The sequence below is a fragment of the Rhamphochromis longiceps genome, linkage group LG12 (genome assembly GCF_057381845.1).
Source record: "Rhamphochromis longiceps isolate RC_006_pf linkage group LG12, R_longiceps_female_GT1.1, whole genome shotgun sequence".
Taxonomy (NCBI): domain Eukaryota; kingdom Metazoa; phylum Chordata; class Actinopteri; order Cichliformes; family Cichlidae; genus Rhamphochromis; species Rhamphochromis longiceps.
In genome coordinates, this window is record NC_140568.1 from 45,296,667 (window position 1) to 45,316,933 (window position 20,267).

A 20,267-nucleotide genomic window follows, 5' to 3' on the forward strand; every position below is an offset into this window, starting at 1 on the left:
CCCTTTTCCCAGTATATCTTATATCCCTCCTCTGCACATGTGCAAATCACCTCAGCCTTGCTGGCCTAACGTCGTCTGCAAACGGCTCAACCCCAGCTGTCCCTCGCACGTGGTCATTTCACATCTGTTCCATCCTGGACACTCCCAAGCAAAAGCTTATCATCTTCAACTCTGCAGACTCCATCTGTGCCACACATCAGAGCAGCTCTCACTACCATCTTCTAAAGCTTGCCTTTCGCACTTGCTGCTATCCTTGTGTGACAAATCACCCCTGAATTTGTTCTCCACCCACACCCAATGGATTGGCTACACGCATGGCTTTGGGTCTCCTCGCGGATGTCCAAAAGTGTCCTGGAGAATGCGGGTATCGATCCCGCTGCCTCTCACATGCAAAGCGAGCGCTCTACCATTTGAGCTAATTCCCCATTGAGGGTTGAGCGCTGCAGCTTCATCGTGCCATACGGAGCCTCAGCTCAGGTGGAACTAATCACAACACCCCCCTTTCAATGTTTTCTGGGCATGTCAACTACAACAAGACCCTTTGGTGCAATCGTAACTCACACGAGACATTTCCGAGCGATTCAAGTCTGGGCCCTACGCAGTACGCCAGGAGAGTGTCACTGGAAGCCCCTTTCAGCTGCTTCTGGAGAAAAGAGATGTCAGACTGGGCCGGGGGACTCTTTGCTGCCATCGGCCAGTATTGTGAGGGTAAGAGGGGAGACAATCACTTCATATGGTCAAAGATTGATGAGGTTTGAAGCCAGCGTTAACATGGTAGTACCTGAAAGGTAGTGAGCGGAGAAGTGCAAATAAACCTGGGGTGTACAACATCAGGCCTCGAGGGCCGGTGTCCTGCAGGTTTTAGGTATAACCCTGGGTCAACACACCTGAATCAAATGAGTAGTTCATTACCAGGCCTCTGGAGAACTTCAAGAAATGTTGAGGAGGTAATTTAGCCATTTGAATCCCCTATGATGGATCAAGAATACATCTGAAACCTGCAGGACACCGGCCCTCGAGGCCTGGAGTTCGACACCTGTGAAATAAAGATTTGCCAAAGGAAGCCACATGCATTCAATTGGGACACTGACTAGCAAAGTGTCAAATGGAGAATGCGGGCGTCGATCCCGCTACCTCTCGCATGCTAAGCGAGCGCTCTACCATTTGAGCTAACTCCCCTGTGCCACATGTCTTACTTATTACAGGCTACACTTTGTCCATACTTGTTGTATGATCAAAATAGGGAAGGGGCACAAATCCTGAAATCTGCAAAGCGCCCAGGAGGTGGCTGAGAGACTAAGGCGGCTCGCTGACAATCCACTGTCATGCTAACGTGACTGAATGCCATCAGCCTTAGAGACAGACTGAGGAGACTGGACATCCAAGGGACTGTGGACTAGAGCCACTGCTAATTCACATTGAATGAAGCCAACTGAGGGAGGTGCTTCTAATCAATATGCTTACCGACCTCCTCCCCTTGGTTTTCAGTGTAGGGCAAGTTGGCCATTAGGAATGTTGCTATTCTGGAAGCAGAACGTCTTTCTACTACTGTATTAGCAGACCATTGTCTTTAACATGACCTGTGCAACAAGACCACATGGTGAACTAAAGTGAATACTGAGCCAAAGAAGAGCATTGCATCATGCCTGCTTTGGCAGCCAATCTTACACTGACAAGATGCATCAACATAAGCAGAAAGAGCTCTCGACGAGGATGGGATTCGAACCCACGCGTGCACAGCACAATGGATTAGCAGTCCATCGCCTTAACCTCTCGGCCACCTCATCTGCCGCACACCGCTCTTTGCCAGTAGCATTGGGAATTGACGAGGGATAATGTGTGAGCTGATCGCTGGTGTATGGACGCAGGGAGATTGACTCCAGATCCCCGACGAGGGGCTGCGTAACACTTTGGTAGAAGCCTGGAGTGATGCTGGCTTCTTCTTTGAGCCTGTTCTTCTTGGGGGTTGCCAGAGTGGATCGTCTGCCTCCATCTCACCCTGCCCCTAGCATTCTCCTCTGTCACACCAACCCTCTGCATGTCCTACTTGGCTACGTCTATGAACGTTGTCTTTGGTCTTTCTCTTATTCTCCTGCCCAGCCGCTCCGTATTTAACACCCTTTTCCCAGTATATCTTATATCCCTCCTCTGCACATGTGCAAATCACCTCAGCCTTGCTGGCCTAACGTCGTCTGCAAACGGCTCAACCCCAGCTGTCCCTCGCACGTGGTCATTTCACATCTGTTCCATCCTGGACACTCCCAAGCAAAAGCTTATCATCTTCAACTCTGCAGACTCCATCTGTGCCACACATCAGAGCAGCTCTCACTACCATCTTCTAAAGCTTGCCTTTCGCACTTGCTGCTATCCTTGTGTGACAAATCACCCCTGAATTTGTTCTCCACCCACACCCAATGGATTGGCTACACGCATGGCTTTGGGTCTCCTCGCGGATGTCCAAAAGTGTCCTGGAGAACGCGGGTATCGATCCCGCTGCCTCTCACATGCAAAGCGAGCGCTCTACCATTTGAGCTAATTCCCCATTGAGGGTTGAGCGCTGCAGCTTCATCGTGCCATACGGAGCCTCAGCTCAGGTGGAACTAATCACAACACCCCCCTTTCAATGTTTTCTGGGCTTGTCAACTACAACAAGACCCTTTGGTGCAATCGTAACTCACACGAGACATTTCCGAGCGATTCAAGTCTGGGCCCTACGCAGTACGCCAGGAGAGTGTCACTGGAAGCCCCTTTCAGCTGCTTCTGGAGAAAAGAGATGTCAGACTGGGCCGGGGGACTCTTTGCTGCCATCGGCCAGTATTGTGAGGGTAAGAGGGGAGACAATCACTTCATATGGTCAAAGATTGATGAGGTTTGAAGCCAGCGTTAACATGGTAGTACCTGAAAGGTAGTGAGCGGAGAAGTGCAAATAAACCTGGGGTGTACAACATCAGGCCTCGAGGGCCGGTGTCCTGCAGGTTTTAGGTATAACCCTGGGTCAACACACCTGAATCAAATGATTAGTTCATTACCAGGCCTCTGGAGAACTTCAAGAAATGTTGAGGAGGTAATTTAGCCATTTGAATCCCCTATGATGGATCAAGAATACATCTGAAACCTGCAGGACACCGGCCCTCGAGGCCTGGAGTTCGACACCTGTGAAATAAAGATTTGCCAAAGGAAGCCACATGCATTCAATTGGGACACTGACTAGCAAAGTGTCAAATGGAGAATGCGGGCGTCGATCCCGCTACCTCTCGCATGCTAAGCGAGCGCTCTACCATTTGAGCTAACTCCCCTGTGCCACATGTCTTACTTATTACAGGCTACACTTTGTCCATACTTGTTGTATGATCAAAATAGGGAAGGGGCACAAATCCTGAAATCTGCAAAGCGCCCAGGAGGTGGCTGAGACACTAAGGCGGCTCGCTGACAATCCACTGTCATGCTAACGTGACTGAATGCCATCAGCCTTAGAGACAGACTGAGGAGACTGGACATCCAAGGGACTGTGGACTAGAGCCACTGCTAATTCACATTGAATGAAGCCAACTGAGGGAGGTGCTTCTAATCAATATGCTTACCGACCTCCTCCCCTTGGTTTTCAGTGTAGGGCAAGTTGGCCATTAGGAATGTTGCTATTCTGGAAGCAGAACGTCTTTCTACTACTGTATTAGCAGACCATTGTCTTTAACATGACCTGTGCAACAAGACCACATGGTGAACTAAAGTGAATACTGAGCCAAAGAAGAGCATTGCATCATGCCTGCTTTGGCAGCCAATCTTACACTGACAAGATGCATCAACATAAGCAGAAAGAGCTCTCGACGAGGATGGGATTCGAACCCACGCGTGCACAGCACAATGGATTAGCAGTCCATCGCCTTAACCTCTCGGCCACCTCATCTGCCGCACACCGCTCTTTGCCAGTAGCATTGGGAATTGACGAGGGATAATGTGTGAGCTGATCGCTGGTGTATGGACGCAGGGAGATTGACTCCAGATCCCCGACGAGGGGCTGCGTAACACTTTGGTAGAAGCCTGGAGTGATGCTGGCTTCTTCTTTGAGCCTGTTCTTCTTGGGGGTTGCCAGAGTGGATCGTCTGCCTCCATCTCACCCTGCCCCTAGCATTCTCCTCTGTCACACCAACCCTCTGCATGTCCTACTTGGCTACGTCTATGAACGTTGTCTTTGGTCTTTCTCTTATTCTCCTGCCCAGCCGCTCCGTATTTAACACCCTTTTCCCAGTATATCTTATATCCCTCCTCTGCACATGTGCAAATCACCTCAGCCTTGCTGGCCTAACGTCGTCTGCAAACGGCTCAACCCCAGCTGTCCCTCGCACGTGGTCATTTCACATCTGTTCCATCCTGGACACTCCCAAGCAAAAGCTTATCATCTTCAACTCTGCAGACTCCATCTGTGCCACACATCAGAGCAGCTCTCACTACCATCTTCTAAAGCTTGCCTTTCGCACTTGCTGCTATCCTTGTGTGACAAATCACCCCTGAATTTGTTCTCCACCCACACCCAATGGATTGGCTACACGCATGGCTTTGGGTCTCCTCGCGGATGTCCAAAAGTGTCCTGGAGAATGCGGGTATCGATCCCGCTGCCTCTCACATGCAAAGCGAGCGCTCTACCATTTGAGCTAATTCCCCATTGAGGGTTGAGCGCTGCAGCTTCATCGTGCCATACGGAGCCTCAGCTCAGGTGGAACTAATCACAACACCCCCCTTTCAATGTTTTCTGGGCATGTCAACTACAACAAGACCCTTTGGTGCAATCGTAACTCACACGAGACATTTCCGAGCGATTCAAGTCTGGGCCCTACGCAGTACGCCAGGAGAGTGTCACTGGAAGCCCCTTTCAGCTGCTTCTGGAGAAAAGAGATGTCAGACTGGGCCGGGGGACTCTTTGCTGCCATCGGCCAGTATTGTGAGGGTAAGAGGGGAGACAATCACTTCATATGGTCAAAGATTGATGAGGTTTGAAGCCAGCGTTAACATGGTAGTACCTGAAAGGTAGTGAGCGGAGAAGTGCAAATAAACCTGGGGTGTACAACATCAGGCCTCGAGGGCCGGTGTCCTGCAGGTTTTAGGTATAACCCTGGGTCAACACACCTGAATCAAATGATTAGTTCATTACCAGGCCTCTGGAGAACTTCAAGAAATGTTGAGGAGGTAATTTAGCCATTTGAATCCCCTATGATGGATCAAGAATACATCTGAAACCTGCAGGACACCGGCCCTCGAGGCCTGGAGTTCGACACCTGTGAAATAAAGATTTGCCAAAGGAAGCCACATGCATTCAATTGGGACACTGACTAGCAAAGTGTCAAATGGAGAATGCGGGCGTCGATCCCGCTACCTCTCGCATGCTAAGCGAGCGCTCTACCATTTGAGCTAACTCCCCTGTGCCACATGTCTTACTTATTACAGGCTACACTTTGTCCATACTTGTTGTATGATCAAAATAGGGAAGGGGCACAAATCCTGAAATCTGCAAAGCGCCCAGGAGGTGGCTGAGAGACTAAGGCGGCTCGCTGACAATCCACTGTCATGCTAACGTGACTGAATGCCATCAGCCTTAGAGACAGACTGAGGAGACTGGACATCCAAGGGACTGTGGACTAGAGCCACTGCTAATTCACATTGAATGAAGCCAACTGAGGGAGGTGCTTCTAATCAATATGCTTACCGACCTCCTCCCCTTGGTTTTCAGTGTAGGGCAAGTTGGCCATTAGGAATGTTGCTATTCTGGAAGCAGAACGTCTTTCTACTACTGTATTAGCAGACCATTGTCTTTAACATGACCTGTGCAACAAGACCACATGGTGAACTAAAGTGAATACTGAGCCAAAGAAGAGCATTGCATCATGCCTGCTTTGGCAGCCAATCTTACACTGACAAGATGCATCAACATAAGCAGAAAGAGCTCTCGACGAGGATGGGATTCGAACCCACGCGTGCACAGCACAATGGATTAGCAGTCCATCGCCTTAACCTCTCGGCCACCTCATCTGCCGCACACCGCTCTTTGCCAGTAGCATTGGGAATTGACGAGGGATAATGTGTGAGCTGATCGCTGGTGTATGGACGCAGGGAGATTGACTCCAGATCCCCGACGAGGGGCTGCGTAACACTTTGGTAGAAGCCTGGAGTGATGCTGGCTTCTTCTTTGAGCCTGTTCTTCTTGGGGGTTGCCAGAGTGGATCGTCTGCCTCCATCTCACCCTGCCCCTAGCATTCTCCTCTGTCACACCAACCCTCTGCATGTCCTACTTGGCTACGTCTATGAACGTTGTCTTTGGTCTTTCTCTTATTCTCCTGCCCAGCCGCTCCGTATTTAACACCCTTTTCCCAGTATATCTTATATCCCTCCTCTGCACATGTGCAAATCACCTCAGCCTTGCTGGCCTAACGTCGTCTGCAAACGGCTCAACCCCAGCTGTCCCTCGCACGTGGTCATTTCACATCTGTTCCATCCTGGACACTCCCAAGCAAAAGCTTATCATCTTCAACTCTGCAGACTCCATCTGTGCCACACATCAGAGCAGCTCTCACTACCATCTTCTAAAGCTTGCCTTTCGCACTTGCTGCTATCCTTGTGTGACAAATCACCCCTGAATTTGTTCTCCACCCACACCCAATGGATTGGCTACACGCATGGCTTTGGGTCTCCTCGCGGATGTCCAAAAGTGTCCTGGAGAATGCGGGTATCGATCCCGCTGCCTCTCACATGCAAAGCGAGCGCTCTACCATTTGAGCTAATTCCCCATTGAGGGTTGAGCGCTGCAGCTTCATCGTGCCATACGGAGCCTCAGCTCAGGTGGAACTAATCACAACACCCCCCTTTCAATGTTTTCTGGGCATGTCAACTACAACAAGACCCTTTGGTGCAATCGTAACTCACACGAGACATTTCCGAGCGATTCAAGTCTGGGCCCTACGCAGTACGCCAGGAGAGTGTCACTGGAAGCCCCTTTCAGCTGCTTCTGGAGAAAAGAGATGTCAGACTGGGCCGGGGGACTCTTTGCTGCCATCGGCCAGTATTGTGAGGGTAAGAGGGGAGACAATCACTTCATATGGTCAAAGATTGATGAGGTTTGAAGCCAGCGTTAACATGGTAGTACCTGAAAGGTAGTGAGCGGAGAAGTGCAAATAAACCTGGGGTGTACAACATCAGGCCTCGAGGGCCGGTGTCCTGCAGGTTTTAGGTATAACCCTGGGTCAACACACCTGAATCAAATGATTAGTTCATTACCAGGCCTCTGGAGAACTTCAAGAAATGTTGAGGAGGTAATTTAGCCATTTGAATCCCCTATGATGGATCAAGAATACATCTGAAACCTGCAGGACACCGGCCCTCGAGGCCTGGAGTTCGACACCTGTGAAATAAAGATTTGCCAAAGGAAGCCACATGCATTCAATTGGGACACTGACTAGCAAAGTGTCAAATGGAGAATGCGGGCGTCGATCCCGCTACCTCTCGCATGCTAAGCGAGCGCTCTACCATTTGAGCTAACTCCCCTGTACCACATGTCTTACTTATTACAGGCTACACTTTGTCCATACTTGTTGTATGATCAAAATAGGGAAGGGGCACAAATCCTGAAATCTGCAAAGCGCCCAGGAGGTGGCTGAGAGACTAAGGCGGCTCGCTGACAATCCACTGTCATGCTAACGTGACTGAATGCCATCAGCCTTAGAGACAGACTGAGGAGACTGGACATCCAAGGGACTGTGGACTAGAGCCACTGCTAATTCACATTGAATGAAGCCAACTGAGGGAGGTGCTTCTAATCAATATGCTTACCGACCTCCTCCCCTTGGTTTTCAGTGTAGGGCAAGTTGGCCATTAGGAATGTTGCTATTCTGGAAGCAGAACGTCTTTCTACTACTGTATTAGCAGACCATTGTCTTTAACATGACCTGTGCAACAAGACCACATGGTGAACTAAAGTGAATACTGAGCCAAAGAAGAGCATTGCATCATGCCTGCTTTGGCAGCCAATCTTACACTGACAAGATGCATCAACATAAGCAGAAAGAGCTCTCGACGAGGATGGGATTCGAACCCACGCGTGCACAGCACAATGGATTAGCAGTCCATCGCCTTAACCTCTCGGCCACCTCATCTGCCGCACACCGCTCTTTGCCAGTAGCATTGGGAATTGACGAGGGATAATGTGTGAGCTGATCGCTGGTGTATGGACGCAGGGAGATTGACTCCAGATCCCCGACGAGGGGCTGCGTAACACTTTGGTAGAAGCCTGGAGTGATGCTGGCTTCTTCTTTGAGCCTGTTCTTCTTGGGGGTTGCCAGAGTGGATCGTCTGCCTCCATCTCACCCTGCCCCTAGCATTCTCCTCTGTCACACCAACCCTCTGCATGTCCTACTTGGCTACGTCTATGAACGTTGTCTTTGGTCTTTCTCTTATTCTCCTGCCCAGCCGCTCCGTATTTAACACCCTTTTCCCAGTATATCTTATATCCCTCCTCTGCACATGTGCAAATCACCTCAGCCTTGCTGGCCTAACGTCGTCTGCAAACGGCTCAACCCCAGCTGTCCCTCGCACGTGGTCATTTCACATCTGTTCCATCCTGGACACTCCCAAGCAAAAGCTTATCATCTTCAACTCTGCAGACTCCATCTGTGCCACACATCAGAGCAGCTCTCACTACCATCTTCTAAAGCTTGCCTTTCGCACTTGCTGCTATCCTTGTGTGACAAATCACCCCTGAATTTGTTCTCCACCCACACCCAATGGATTGGCTACACGCATGGCTTTGGGTCTCCTCGCGGATGTCCAAAAGTGTCCTGGAGAACGCGGGTATCGATCCCGCTGCCTCTCACATGCAAAGCGAGCGCTCTACCATTTGAGCTAATTCCCCATTGAGGGTTGAGCGCTGCAGCTTCATCGTGCCATACGGAGCCTCAGCTCAGGTGGAACTAATCACAACACCCCCCTTTCAATGTTTTCTGGGCTTGTCAACTACAACAAGACCCTTTGGTGCAATCGTAACTCACACGAGACATTTCCGAGCGATTCAAGTCTGGGCCCTACGCAGTACGCCAGGAGAGTGTCACTGGAAGCCCCTTTCAGCTGCTTCTGGAGAAAAGAGATGTCAGACTGGGCCGGGGGACTCTTTGCTGCCATCGGCCAGTATTGTGAGGGTAAGAGGGGAGACAATCACTTCATATGGTCAAAGATTGATGAGGTTTGAAGCCAGCGTTAACATGGTAGTACCTGAAAGGTAGTGAGCGGAGAAGTGCAAATAAACCTGGGGTGTACAACATCAGGCCTCGAGGGCCGGTGTCCTGCAGGTTTTAGGTATAACCCTGGGTCAACACACCTGAATCAAATGATTAGTTCATTACCAGGCCTCTGGAGAACTTCAAGAAATGTTGAGGAGGTAATTTAGCCATTTGAATCCCCTATGATGGATCAAGAATACATCTGAAACCTGCAGGACACCGGCCCTCGAGGCCTGGAGTTCGACACCTGTGAAATAAAGATTTGCCAAAGGAAGCCACATGCATTCAATTGGGACACTGACTAGCAAAGTGTCAAATGGAGAATGCGGGCGTCGATCCCGCTACCTCTCGCATGCTAAGCGAGCGCTCTACCATTTGAGCTAACTCCCCTGTGCCACATGTCTTACTTATTACAGGCTACACTTTGTCCATACTTGTTGTATGATCAAAATAGGGAAGGGGCACAAATCCTGAAATCTGCAAAGCGCCCAGGAGGTGGCTGAGAGACTAAGGCGGCTCGCTGACAATCCACTGTCATGCTAACGTGACTGAATGCCATCAGCCTTAGAGACAGACTGAGGAGACTGGACATCCAAGGGACTGTGGACTAGAGCCACTGCTAATTCACATTGAATGAAGCCAACTGAGGGAGGTGCTTCTAATCAATATGCTTACCGACCTCCTCCCCTTGGTTTTCAGTGTAGGGCAAGTTGGCCATTAGGAATGTTGCTATTCTGGAAGCAGAACGTCTTTCTACTACTGTATTAGCAGACCATTGTCTTTAACATGACCTGTGCAACAAGACCACATGGTGAACTAAAGTGAATACTGAGCCAAAGAAGAGCATTGCATCATGCCTGCTTTGGCAGCCAATCTTACACTGACAAGATGCATCAACATAAGCAGAAAGAGCTCTCGACGAGGATGGGATTCGAACCCACGCGTGCACAGCACAATGGATTAGCAGTCCATCGCCTTAACCTCTCGGCCACCTCATCTGCCGCACACCGCTCTTTGCCAGTAGCATTGGGAATTGACGAGGGATAATGTGTGAGCTGATCGCTGGTGTATGGACGCAGGGAGATTGACTCCAGATCCCCGACGAGGGGCTGCGTAACACTTTGGTAGAAGCCTGGAGTGATGCTGGCTTCTTCTTTGAGCCTGTTCTTCTTGGGGGTTGCCAGAGTGGATCGTCTGCCTCCATCTCACCCTGCCCCTAGCATTCTCCTCTGTCACACCAACCCTCTGCATGTCCTACTTGGCTACGTCTATGAACGTTGTCTTTGGTCTTTCTCTTATTCTCCTGCCCAGCCGCTCCGTATTTAACACCCTTTTCCCAGTATATCTTATATCCCTCCTCTGCACATGTGCAAATCACCTCAGCCTTGCTGGCCTAACGTCGTCTGCAAACGGCTCAACCCCAGCTGTCCCTCGCACGTGGTCATTTCACATCTGTTCCATCCTGGACACTCCCAAGCAAAAGCTTATCATCTTCAACTCTGCAGACTCCATCTGTGCCACACATCAGAGCAGCTCTCACTACCATCTTCTAAAGCTTGCCTTTCGCACTTGCTGCTATCCTTGTGTGACAAATCACCCCTGAATTTGTTCTCCACCCACACCCAATGGATTGGCTACACGCATGGCTTTGGGTCTCCTCGCGGATGTCCAAAAGTGTCCTGGAGAATGCGGGTATCGATCCCGCTGCCTCTCACATGCAAAGCGAGCGCTCTACCATTTGAGCTAATTCCCCATTGAGGGTTGAGCGCTGCAGCTTCATCGTGCCATACGGAGCCTCAGCTCAGGTGGAACTAATCACAACACCCCCCTTTCAATGTTTTCTGGGCTTGTCAACTACAACAAGACCCTTTGGTGCAATCGTAACTCACACGAGACATTTCCGAGCGATTCAAGTCTGGGCCCTACGCAGTACGCCAGGAGAGTGTCACTGGAAGCCCCTTTCAGCTGCTTCTGGAGAAAAGAGATGTCAGACTGGGCCGGGGGACTCTTTGCTGCCATCGGCCAGTATTGTGAGGGTAAGAGGGGAGACAATCACTTCATATGGTCAAAGATTGATGAGGTTTGAAGCCAGCGTTAACATGGTAGTACCTGAAAGGTAGTGAGCGGAGAAGTGCAAATAAACCTGGGGTGTACAACATCAGGCCTCGAGGGCCGGTGTCCTGCAGGTTTTAGGTATAACCCTGGGTCAACACACCTGAATCAAATGATTAGTTCATTACCAGGCCTCTGGAGAACTTCAAGAAATGTTGAGGAGGTAATTTAGCCATTTGAATCCCCTATGATGGATCAAGAATACATCTGAAACCTGCAGGACACCGGCCCTCGAGGCCTGGAGTTCGACACCTGTGAAATAAAGATTTGCCAAAGGAAGCCACATGCATTCAATTGGGACACTGACTAGCAAAGTGTCAAATGGAGAATGCGGGCGTCGATCCCGCTACCTCTCGCATGCTAAGCGAGCGCTCTACCATTTGAGCTAACTCCCCTGTGCCACATGTCTTACTTATTACAGGCTACACTTTGTCCATACTTGTTGTATGATCAAAATAGGGAAGGGGCACAAATCCTGAAATCTGCAAAGCGCCCAGGAGGTGGCTGAGAGACTAAGGCGGCTCGCTGACAATCCACTGTCATGCTAACGTGACTGAATGCCATCAGCCTTAGAGACAGACTGAGGAGACTGGACATCCAAGGGACTGTGGACTAGAGCCACTGCTAATTCACATTGAATGAAGCCAACTGAGGGAGGTGCTTCTAATCAATATGCTTACCGACCTCCTCCCCTTGGTTTTCAGTGTAGGGCAAGTTGGCCATTAGGAATGTTGCTATTCTGGAAGCAGAACGTCTTTCTACTACTGTATTAGCAGACCATTGTCTTTAACATGACCTGTGCAACAAGACCACATGGTGAACTAAAGTGAATACTGAGCCAAAGAAGAGCATTGCATCATGCCTGCTTTGGCAGCCAATCTTACACTGACAAGATGCATCAACATAAGCAGAAAGAGCTCTCGACGAGGATGGGATTCGAACCCACGCGTGCACAGCACAATGGATTAGCAGTCCATCGCCTTAACCTCTCGGCCACCTCATCTGCCGCACACCGCTCTTTGCCAGTAGCATTGGGAATTGACGAGGGATAATGTGTGAGCTGATCGCTGGTGTATGGACGCAGGGAGATTGACTCCAGATCCCCGACGAGGGGCTGCGTAACACTTTGGTAGAAGCCTGGAGTGATGCTGGCTTCTTCTTTGAGCCTGTTCTTCTTGGGGGTTGCCAGAGTGGATCGTCTGCCTCCATCTCACCCTGCCCCTAGCATTCTCCTCTGTCACACCAACCCTCTGCATGTCCTACTTGGCTACGTCTATGAACGTTGTCTTTGGTCTTTCTCTTATTCTCCTGCCCAGCCGCTCCGTATTTAACACCCTTTTCCCAGTATATCTTATATCCCTCCTCTGCACATGTGCAAATCACCTCAGCCTTGCTGGCCTAACGTCGTCTGCAAACGGCTCAACCCCAGCTGTCCCTCGCACGTGGTCATTTCACATCTGTTCCATCCTGGACACTCCCAAGCAAAAGCTTATCATCTTCAACTCTGCAGACTCCATCTGTGCCACACATCAGAGCAGCTCTCACTACCATCTTCTAAAGCTTGCCTTTCGCACTTGCTGCTATCCTTGTGTGACAAATCACCCCTGAATTTGTTCTCCACCCACACCCAATGGATTGGCTACACGCATGGCTTTGGGTCTCCTCGCGGATGTCCAAAAGTGTCCTGGAGAATGCGGGTATCGATCCCGCTGCCTCTCACATGCAAAGCGAGCGCTCTACCATTTGAGCTAATTCCCCATTGAGGGTTGAGCGCTGCAGCTTCATCGTGCCATACGGAGCCTCAGCTCAGGTGGAACTAATCACAACACCCCCCTTTCAATGTTTTCTGGGCATGTCAACTACAACAAGACCCTTTGGTGCAATCGTAACTCACACGAGACATTTCCGAGCGATTCAAGTCTGGGCCCTACGCAGTACGCCAGGAGAGTGTCACTGGAAGCCCCTTTCAGCTGCTTCTGGAGAAAAGAGATGTCAGACTGGGCCGGGGGACTCTTTGCTGCCATCGGCCAGTATTGTGAGGGTAAGAGGGGAGACAATCACTTCATATGGTCAAAGATTGATGAGGTTTGAAGCCAGCGTTAACATGGTAGTACCTGAAAGGTAGTGAGCGGAGAAGTGCAAATAAACCTGGGGTGTACAACATCAGGCCTCGAGGGCCGGTGTCCTGCAGGTTTTAGGTATAACCCTGGGTCAACACACCTGAATCAAATGATTAGTTCATTACCAGGCCTCTGGAGAACTTCAAGAAATGTTGAGGAGGTAATTTAGCCATTTGAATCCCCTATGATGGATCAAGAATACATCTGAAACCTGCAGGACACCGGCCCTCGAGGCCTGGAGTTCGACACCTGTGAAATAAAGATTTGCCAAAGGAAGCCACATGCATTCAATTGGGACACTGACTAGCAAAGTGTCAAATGGAGAATGCGGGCGTCGATCCCGCTACCTCTCGCATGCTAAGCGAGCGCTCTACCATTTGAGCTAACTCCCCTGTGCCACATGTCTTACTTATTACAGGCTACACTTTGTCCATACTTGTTGTATGATCAAAATAGCGAAGGGGCACAAATCCTGAAATCTGCAAAGCGCCCAGGAGGTGGCTGAGAGACTAAGGCGGCTCGCTGACAATCCACTGTCATGCTAACGTGACTGAATGCCATCAGCCTTAGAGACAGACTGAGGAGACTGGACATCCAAGGGACTGTGGACTAGAGCCACTGCTAATTCACATTGAATGAAGCCAACTGAGGGAGGTGCTTCTAATCAATATGCTTACCGACCTCCTCCCCTTGGTTTTCAGTGTAGGGCAAGTTGGCCATTAGGAATGTTGCTATTCTGGAAGCAGAACGTCTTTCTACTACTGTATTAGCAGACCATTGTCTTTAACATGACCTGTGCAACAAGACCACATGGTGAACTAAAGTGAATACTGAGCCAAAGAAGAGCATTGCATCATGCCTGCTTTGGCAGCCAATCTTACACTGACAAGATGCATCAACATAAGCAGAAAGAGCTCTCGACGAGGATGGGATTCGAACCCACGCGTGCACAGCACAATGGATTAGCAGTCCATCGCCTTAACCTCTCGGCCACCTCATCTGCCGCACACCGCTCTTTGCCAGTAGCATTGGGAATTGACGAGGGATAATGTGTGAGCTGATCGCTGGTGTATGGACGCAGGGAGATTGACTCCAGATCCCCGACGAGGGGCTGCGTAACACTTTGGTAGAAGCCTGGAGTGATGCTGGCTTCTTCTTTGAGCCTGTTCTTCTTGGGGGTTGCCAGAGTGGATCGTCTGCCTCCATCTCACCCTGCCCCTAGCATTCTCCTCTGTCACACCAACCCTCTGCATGTCCTACTTGGCTACGTCTATGAACGTTGTCTTTGGTCTTTCTCTTATTCTCCTGCCCAGCCGCTCCGTATTTAACACCCTTTTCCCAGTATATCTTATATCCCTCCTCTGCACATGTGCAAATCACCTCAGCCTTGCTGGCCTAACGTCGTCTGCAAACGGCTCAACCCCAGCTGTCCCTCGCACGTGGTCATTTCACATCTGTTCCATCCTGGACACTCCCAAGCAAAAGCTTATCATCTTCAACTCTGCAGACTCCATCTGTGCCACACATCAGAGCAGCTCTCACTACCATCTTCTAAAGCTTGCCTTTCGCACTTGCTGCTATCCTTGTGTGACAAATCACCCCTGAATTTGTTCTCCACCCACACCCAATGGATTGGCTACACGCATGGCTTTGGGTCTCCTCGCGGATGTCCAAAAGTGTCCTGGAGAATGCGGGTATCGATCCCGCTGCCTCTCACATGCAAAGCGAGCGCTCTACCATTTGAGCTAATTCCCCATTGAGGGTTGAGCGCTGCAGCTTCATCGTGCCATACGGAGCCTCAGCTCAGGTGGAACTAATCACAACACCCCCCTTTCAATGTTTTCTGGGCATGTCAACTACAACAAGACCCTTTGGTGCAATCGTAACTCACACGAGACATTTCCGAGCGATTCAAGTCTGGGCCCTACGCAGTACGCCAGGAGAGTGTCACTGGAAGCCCCTTTCAGCTGCTTCTGGAGAAAAGAGATGTCAGACTGGGCCGGGGGACTCTTTGCTGCCATCGGCCAGTATTGTGAGGGTAAGAGGGGAGACAATCACTTCATATGGTCAAAGATTGATGAGGTTTGAAGCCAGCGTTAACATGGTAGTACCTGAAAGGTAGTGAGCGGAGAAGTGCAAATAAACCTGGGGTGTACAACATCAGGCCTCGAGGGCCGGTGTCCTGCAGGTTTTAGGTATAACCCTGGGTCAACACACCTGAATCAAATGATTAGTTCATTACCAGGCCTCTGGAGAACTTCAAGAAATGTTGAGGAGGTAATTTAGCCATTTGAATCCCCTATGATGGATCAAGAATACATCTGAAACCTGCAGGACACCGGCCCTCGAGGCCTGGAGTTCGACACCTGTGAAATAAAGATTTGCCAAAGGAAGCCACATGCATTCAATTGGGACACTGACTAGCAAAGTGTCAAATGGAGAATGCGGGCGTCGATCCCGCTACCTCTCGCATGCTAAGCGAGCGCTCTACCATTTGAGCTAACTCCCCTGTGCCACATGTCTTACTTATTACAGGCTACACTTTGTCCATACTTGTTGTATGATCAAAATAGGGAAGGGGCACAAATCCTGAAATCTGCAAAGCGCCCAGGAGGTGGCTGAGAGACTAAGGCGGCTCGCTGACAATCCACTGTCATGCTAACGTGACTGAATGCCATCAGCCTTAGAGACAGACTGAGGAGACTGGACATCCAAGGGACTGTGGACTAGAGCCACTGCTAATTCACATTGAATGAAGCCAACTGAGGGAGGTGCTTCTAATCAATATGCTTACCGACCTCCTCCCCTTGGTTTTCAGTGTAGGGCAAGTTGGCCATTAGGAATGTTGCTATTCTGGAAGCAGAACGTCTTTCTACTACTGTATTAGCAGACCATTGTCTTTAACATGACCTGTGCAACAAGACCACATGGTGAACTAAAGTGAATACTGAGCCAAAGAAGAGCATTGCATCATGCCTGCTTTGGCAGCCAATCTTACACTGACAAGATGCATCAACATAAGCAGAAAGAGCTCTCGACGAGGATGGGATTCGAACCCACGCGTGCACAGCACAATGGATTAGCAGTCCATCGCCTTAACCTCTCGGCCACCTCATCTGCCGCACACCGCTCTTTGCCAGTAGCATTGGGAATTGACGAGGGATAATGTGTGAGCTGATCGCTGGTGTATGGACGCAGGGAGATTGACTCCAGATCCCCGACGAGGGGCTGCGTAACACTTTGGTAGAAGCCTGGAGTGATGCTGGCTTCTTCTTTGAGCCTGTTCTTCTTGGGGGTTGCCAGAGTGGATCGTCTGCCTCCATCTCACCCTGCCCCTAGCATTCTCCTCTGTCACACCAACCCTCTGCATGTCCTACTTGGCTACGTCTATGAACGTTGTCTTTGGTCTTTCTCTTATTCTCCTGCCCAGCCGCTCCGTATTTAACACCCTTTTCCCAGTATATCTTATATCCCTCCTCTGCACATGTGCAAATCACCTCAGCCTTGCTGGCCTAACGTCGTCTGCAAACGGCTCAACCCCAGCTGTCCCTCGCACGTGGTCATTTCACATCTGTTCCATCCTGGACACTCCCAAGCAAAAGCTTATCATCTTCAACTCTGCAGACTCCATCTGTGCCACACATCAGAGCAGCTCTCACTACCATCTTCTAAAGCTTGCCTTTCGCACTTGCTGCTATCCTTGTGTGACAAATCACCCCTGAATTTGTTCTCCACCCACACCCAATGGATTGGCTACACGCATGGCTTTGGGTCTCCTCGCGGATGTCCAAAAGTGTCCTGGAGAATGCGGGTATCGATCCCGCTGCCTCTCACATGCAAAGCGAGCGCTCTACCATTTGAGCTAATTCCCCATTGAGGGTTGAGCGCTGCAGCTTCATCGTGCCATACGGAGCCTCAGCTCAGGTGGAACTAATCACAACACCCCCCTTTCAATGTTTTCTGGGCATGTCAACTACAACAAGACCCTTTGGTGCAATCGTAACTCACACGAGACATTTCCGAGCGATTCAAGTCTGGGCCCTACGCAGTACGCCAGGAGAGTGTCACTGGAAGCCCCTTTCAGCTGCTTCTGGAGAAAAGAGATGTCAGACTGGGCCGGGGGACTCTTTGCTGCCATCGGCCAGTATTGTGAGGGTAAGAGGGGAGACAATCACTTCATATGGTCAAAGATTGATGAGGTTTGAAGCCAGCGTTAACATGGTAGTACCTGAAAGGTAGTGAGCGGAGAAGTGCAAATAAACCTGGGGTGTACAACATCAGGCCTCGAGGGCCGGTGTCCTGCAGGTTTTAGGTATAACCCTGGGTCAACACACCTGAATCAAATGATTAGTTCATTACCAGGCCTCTGGAGAACTTCAAGAAATGTTGAGGAGGTAATTTAGCCATTTGAATCCCCTATGATGGATCAAGAATACATCTGAAACCTGCAGGACACCGGCCCTCGAGGCCTGGAGTTCGACACCTGTGAAATAAAGATTTGCCAAAGGAAGCCACATGCATTCAATTGGGACACTGACTAGCAAAGTGTCAAATGGAGAATGCGGGCGTCGATCCCGCTACCTCTCGCATGCTAAGCGAGCGCTCTACCATTTGAGCTAACTCCCCTGTGCCACATGTCTTACTTATTACAGGCTACACTTTGTCCATACTTGTTGTATGATCAAAATAGGGAAGGGGCACAAATCCTGAAATCTGCAAAGCGCCCAGGAGGTGGCTGAGAGACTAAGGCGGCTCGCTGACAATCCACTGTCATGCTAACGTGACTGAATGCCATCAGCCTTAGAGACAGACTGAGGAGACTGGACATCCAAGGGACTGTGGACTAGAGCCACTGCTAATTCACATTGAATGAAGCCAACTGAGGGAGGTGCTTCTAATCAATATGCTTACCGACCTCCTCCCCTTGGTTTTCAGTGTAGGGCAAGTTGGCCATTAGGAATGTTGCTATTCTGGAAGCAGAACGTCTTTCTACTACTGTATTAGCAGACCATTGTCTTTAACATGACCTGTGCAACAAGACCACATGGTGAACTAAAGTGAATACTGAGCCAAAGAAGAGCATTGCATCATGCCTGCTTTGGCAGCCAATCTTACACTGACAAGATGCATCAACATAAGCAGAAAGAGCTCTCGACGAGGATGGGATTCGAACCCACGCGTGCACAGCACAATGGATTAGCAGTCCATCGCCTTAACCTCTCGGCCACCTCATCTGCCGCACACCGCTCTTTGCCAGTAGCATTGGGAATTGACGAGGGATAATGTGTGAGCTGATCGCTGGTGTATGGACGCAGGGAGATTGACTCCAGATCCCCGACGAGGGGCTGCGTAACACTTTGGTAGAAGCCTGGAGTGATGCTGGCTTCTTCTTTGAGCCTGTTCTTCTTGGGGGTTGCCAGAGTGGATCGTCTGCCTCCATCTCACCCTGCCCCTAGCATTCTCCTCTGTCACACCAACCCTCTGCATGTCCTACTTGGCTACGTCTATGAACGTTGTCTTTGGTCTTTCTCTTATTCTCCTGCCCAGCCGCTCCGTATTTAACACCCTTTTCCCAGTATATCTTATATCCCTCCTCTGCACATGTGCAAATCACCTCAGCCTTGCTGGCCTAACGTCGTCTGCAAACGGCTCAACCCCAGCTGTCCCTCGCACGTGGTCATTTCACATCTGTTCCATCCTGGACACTCCCAAGCAAAAGCTTATCATCTTCAACTCTGCAGACTCCATCTGTGCCACACATCAGAGCAGCTCTCACTACCATCTTCTAAAGCTTGCCTTTCGCACTTGCTGCTATCCTTGTGTGACAAATCACCCCTGAATTTGTTCTCCACCCACACCCAATGGATTGGCTACACGCATGGCTTTGGGTCTCCTCGCGGATGTCCAAAAGTGTCCTGGAGAATGCGGGTATCGATCCCGCTGCCTCTCACATGCAAAGCGAGCGCTCTACCATTTGAGCTAATTCCCCATTGAGGGTTGAGCGCTGCAGCTTCATCGTGCCATACGGAGCCTCAGCTCAGGTGGAACTAATCACAACACCCCCCTTTCAATGTTTTCTGGGCATGTCAACTACAACAAGACCCTTTGGTGCAATCGTAACTCACACGAGACATTTCCGAGCGATTCAAGTCTGGGCCCTACGCAGTACGCCAGGAGAGTGTCACTGGAAGCCCCTTTCAGCTGCTTCTGGAGAAAAGAGATGTCAGACTGGGCCGGGGGACTCTTTGCTGCCATCGGCCAGTATTGTGAGGGTAAGAGGGGAGACAATCACTTCATATGGTCAAAGATTGATGAGGTTTGAAGCCAGCGTTAACATGGTAGTACCTGAAAGGTAGTGAGCGGAGAAGTGCAAATAAACCTGGGGTGTACAACATCAGGCCTCGAGGGCCGGTGTCCTGCAGGTTTTAGGTATAACCCTGGGTCAACACACCTGAATCAAATGATTAGTTCATTACCAGGCCTCTGGAGAACTTCAAGAAATGTTGAGGAGGTAATTTAGCCATTTGAATCCCCTATGATGGATCAAGAATACATCTGAAACCTGCAGGACACCGGCCCTCGAGGCCTGGAGTTCGACACCTGTGAAATAAAGATTTGCCAAAGGAAGCCACATGCATTCAATTGGGACACTGACTAGCAAAGTGTCAAATGGAGAATGCGGGCGTCGATCCCGCTACCTCTCGCATGCTAAGCGAGCGCTCTACCATTTGAGCTAACTCCCCTGTGCCACATGTCTTACTTATTACAGGCTACACTT

General features: G+C 50.1%; 27 non-coding genes across 27 annotated transcripts; all 27 read right to left on the bottom strand.

Annotated features, from left to right (window-relative positions):
* Positions 1 to 352: 352 nt before the first annotated feature.
* trnaa-ugc (transfer RNA alanine (anticodon UGC)) lies at positions 353 to 425 on the bottom strand. The gene has a single exon. It is a non-coding gene; the product is annotated as a tRNA-Ala (tRNA).
* A 681-nt stretch (positions 426 to 1,106) lies between these two features.
* trnaa-agc (transfer RNA alanine (anticodon AGC)) lies at positions 1,107 to 1,179 on the bottom strand. The gene has a single exon. It is a non-coding gene; the product is annotated as a tRNA-Ala (tRNA).
* A 526-nt stretch (positions 1,180 to 1,705) lies between these two features.
* trnas-gcu (transfer RNA serine (anticodon GCU)) lies at positions 1,706 to 1,787 on the bottom strand. The gene has a single exon. It is a non-coding gene; the product is annotated as a tRNA-Ser (tRNA).
* A 1,436-nt stretch (positions 1,788 to 3,223) lies between these two features.
* trnaa-agc (transfer RNA alanine (anticodon AGC)) lies at positions 3,224 to 3,296 on the bottom strand. Its single transcript has one exon. It is a non-coding gene; the product is annotated as a tRNA-Ala (tRNA).
* A 526-nt stretch (positions 3,297 to 3,822) lies between these two features.
* trnas-gcu (transfer RNA serine (anticodon GCU)) lies at positions 3,823 to 3,904 on the bottom strand. Its single transcript has one exon. It is a non-coding gene; the product is annotated as a tRNA-Ser (tRNA).
* A 682-nt stretch (positions 3,905 to 4,586) lies between these two features.
* trnaa-ugc (transfer RNA alanine (anticodon UGC)) lies at positions 4,587 to 4,659 on the bottom strand. Its single transcript has one exon. It is a non-coding gene; the product is annotated as a tRNA-Ala (tRNA).
* A 681-nt stretch (positions 4,660 to 5,340) lies between these two features.
* Positions 5,341 to 5,413, bottom strand: trnaa-agc (transfer RNA alanine (anticodon AGC)). Its single transcript has one exon. It is a non-coding gene; the product is annotated as a tRNA-Ala (tRNA).
* A 526-nt stretch (positions 5,414 to 5,939) lies between these two features.
* trnas-gcu (transfer RNA serine (anticodon GCU)) lies at positions 5,940 to 6,021 on the bottom strand. The gene has a single exon. It is a non-coding gene; the product is annotated as a tRNA-Ser (tRNA).
* A 682-nt stretch (positions 6,022 to 6,703) lies between these two features.
* Positions 6,704 to 6,776, bottom strand: trnaa-ugc (transfer RNA alanine (anticodon UGC)). Its single transcript has one exon. It is a non-coding gene; the product is annotated as a tRNA-Ala (tRNA).
* A 681-nt stretch (positions 6,777 to 7,457) lies between these two features.
* Positions 7,458 to 7,530, bottom strand: trnaa-agc (transfer RNA alanine (anticodon AGC)). The gene has a single exon. It is a non-coding gene; the product is annotated as a tRNA-Ala (tRNA).
* Positions 7,531 to 8,056: 526 nt separating this feature from the next.
* On the bottom strand, positions 8,057 to 8,138 carry trnas-gcu (transfer RNA serine (anticodon GCU)). Its single transcript has one exon. It is a non-coding gene; the product is annotated as a tRNA-Ser (tRNA).
* A 1,436-nt stretch (positions 8,139 to 9,574) lies between these two features.
* trnaa-agc (transfer RNA alanine (anticodon AGC)) lies at positions 9,575 to 9,647 on the bottom strand. The gene has a single exon. It is a non-coding gene; the product is annotated as a tRNA-Ala (tRNA).
* Positions 9,648 to 10,173: 526 nt separating this feature from the next.
* Positions 10,174 to 10,255, bottom strand: trnas-gcu (transfer RNA serine (anticodon GCU)). The gene has a single exon. It is a non-coding gene; the product is annotated as a tRNA-Ser (tRNA).
* A 682-nt stretch (positions 10,256 to 10,937) lies between these two features.
* Positions 10,938 to 11,010, bottom strand: trnaa-ugc (transfer RNA alanine (anticodon UGC)). Its single transcript has one exon. It is a non-coding gene; the product is annotated as a tRNA-Ala (tRNA).
* A 681-nt stretch (positions 11,011 to 11,691) lies between these two features.
* On the bottom strand, positions 11,692 to 11,764 carry trnaa-agc (transfer RNA alanine (anticodon AGC)). The gene has a single exon. It is a non-coding gene; the product is annotated as a tRNA-Ala (tRNA).
* A 526-nt stretch (positions 11,765 to 12,290) lies between these two features.
* On the bottom strand, positions 12,291 to 12,372 carry trnas-gcu (transfer RNA serine (anticodon GCU)). Its single transcript has one exon. It is a non-coding gene; the product is annotated as a tRNA-Ser (tRNA).
* A 682-nt stretch (positions 12,373 to 13,054) lies between these two features.
* trnaa-ugc (transfer RNA alanine (anticodon UGC)) lies at positions 13,055 to 13,127 on the bottom strand. The gene has a single exon. It is a non-coding gene; the product is annotated as a tRNA-Ala (tRNA).
* Positions 13,128 to 13,808: 681 nt separating this feature from the next.
* trnaa-agc (transfer RNA alanine (anticodon AGC)) lies at positions 13,809 to 13,881 on the bottom strand. Its single transcript has one exon. It is a non-coding gene; the product is annotated as a tRNA-Ala (tRNA).
* Positions 13,882 to 14,407: 526 nt separating this feature from the next.
* trnas-gcu (transfer RNA serine (anticodon GCU)) lies at positions 14,408 to 14,489 on the bottom strand. The gene has a single exon. It is a non-coding gene; the product is annotated as a tRNA-Ser (tRNA).
* Positions 14,490 to 15,171: 682 nt separating this feature from the next.
* trnaa-ugc (transfer RNA alanine (anticodon UGC)) lies at positions 15,172 to 15,244 on the bottom strand. Its single transcript has one exon. It is a non-coding gene; the product is annotated as a tRNA-Ala (tRNA).
* Positions 15,245 to 15,925: 681 nt separating this feature from the next.
* trnaa-agc (transfer RNA alanine (anticodon AGC)) lies at positions 15,926 to 15,998 on the bottom strand. Its single transcript has one exon. It is a non-coding gene; the product is annotated as a tRNA-Ala (tRNA).
* Positions 15,999 to 16,524: 526 nt separating this feature from the next.
* On the bottom strand, positions 16,525 to 16,606 carry trnas-gcu (transfer RNA serine (anticodon GCU)). The gene has a single exon. It is a non-coding gene; the product is annotated as a tRNA-Ser (tRNA).
* Positions 16,607 to 17,288: 682 nt separating this feature from the next.
* Positions 17,289 to 17,361, bottom strand: trnaa-ugc (transfer RNA alanine (anticodon UGC)). The gene has a single exon. It is a non-coding gene; the product is annotated as a tRNA-Ala (tRNA).
* Positions 17,362 to 18,042: 681 nt separating this feature from the next.
* Positions 18,043 to 18,115, bottom strand: trnaa-agc (transfer RNA alanine (anticodon AGC)). The gene has a single exon. It is a non-coding gene; the product is annotated as a tRNA-Ala (tRNA).
* Positions 18,116 to 18,641: 526 nt separating this feature from the next.
* trnas-gcu (transfer RNA serine (anticodon GCU)) lies at positions 18,642 to 18,723 on the bottom strand. The gene has a single exon. It is a non-coding gene; the product is annotated as a tRNA-Ser (tRNA).
* Positions 18,724 to 19,405: 682 nt separating this feature from the next.
* trnaa-ugc (transfer RNA alanine (anticodon UGC)) lies at positions 19,406 to 19,478 on the bottom strand. Its single transcript has one exon. It is a non-coding gene; the product is annotated as a tRNA-Ala (tRNA).
* A 681-nt stretch (positions 19,479 to 20,159) lies between these two features.
* trnaa-agc (transfer RNA alanine (anticodon AGC)) lies at positions 20,160 to 20,232 on the bottom strand. Its single transcript has one exon. It is a non-coding gene; the product is annotated as a tRNA-Ala (tRNA).
* Positions 20,233 to 20,267: the final 35 nt, after the last annotated feature.